Raw genomic sequence first — 683 nt, forward strand, 5'->3', positions numbered from 1 at the left:
TTTTTCCCCTTCTTTCCCTCACCCGCCGTACCCCAGCTCCTTTGCTGGCAGGAGCAGGCACCCCAGCTTTCCACACCTCTGATGTAAGGCTGGCACTGGGCTGGGGTTGTTTTGCTCCCTCCAGCAGACTGCTCTTGTGCCCTGCCTCTGCCTACACCCGGCGTTTGGCTCTCCTGCCTTGGTGGGGCACGTAGTGGCCCTTTGTTCTCGCCCGTTGCATGGCGAGCAGATGAAAGCCGACCGTGAAGTATAATTTATAGCTGGCTTGAAACGCAGTTTTGGCAGGGCAAAGCACGCCAAAAGATGTAGCAATGCCTGAGGAGCTGCGCTCATACTGCTTATCAAATGATGCTTGAAAGGCTCGGTAATGCAAGAGGAGGGTTGAGTTGCTCAACTTTAGCAGAGGATAAACTGCCTCTATTACAGGGACACGTGTTTGGGAGTAAGGAGCTGATAGCTGGCTTTTGAAAACTCGTCCAGCAAGGCAAATCACGGCTTCAGAAGCCCTGGTCCAAAGGGCAGCAGGGCTGCAGGAGAGTGCCTGTGTGCATACCCAAACAGGGCTGCACCGCCTCTCCTTTCCACTCTTCTAGAAAACGGGCCCAGAAAGGAGCTCATTGCCTTTAATACAATCAAATATGTGCATAAGCTTAGGGCTGATGACCCTGAAATCCCTGGGCAGC

The sequence above is a fragment of the Apaloderma vittatum genome, unplaced genomic scaffold (genome assembly GCF_000703405.1).
Source record: "Apaloderma vittatum isolate BGI_N311 unplaced genomic scaffold, ASM70340v1 scaffold11483, whole genome shotgun sequence".
Classification (NCBI taxonomy): Eukaryota; Metazoa; Chordata; class Aves; order Trogoniformes; family Trogonidae; genus Apaloderma; species Apaloderma vittatum.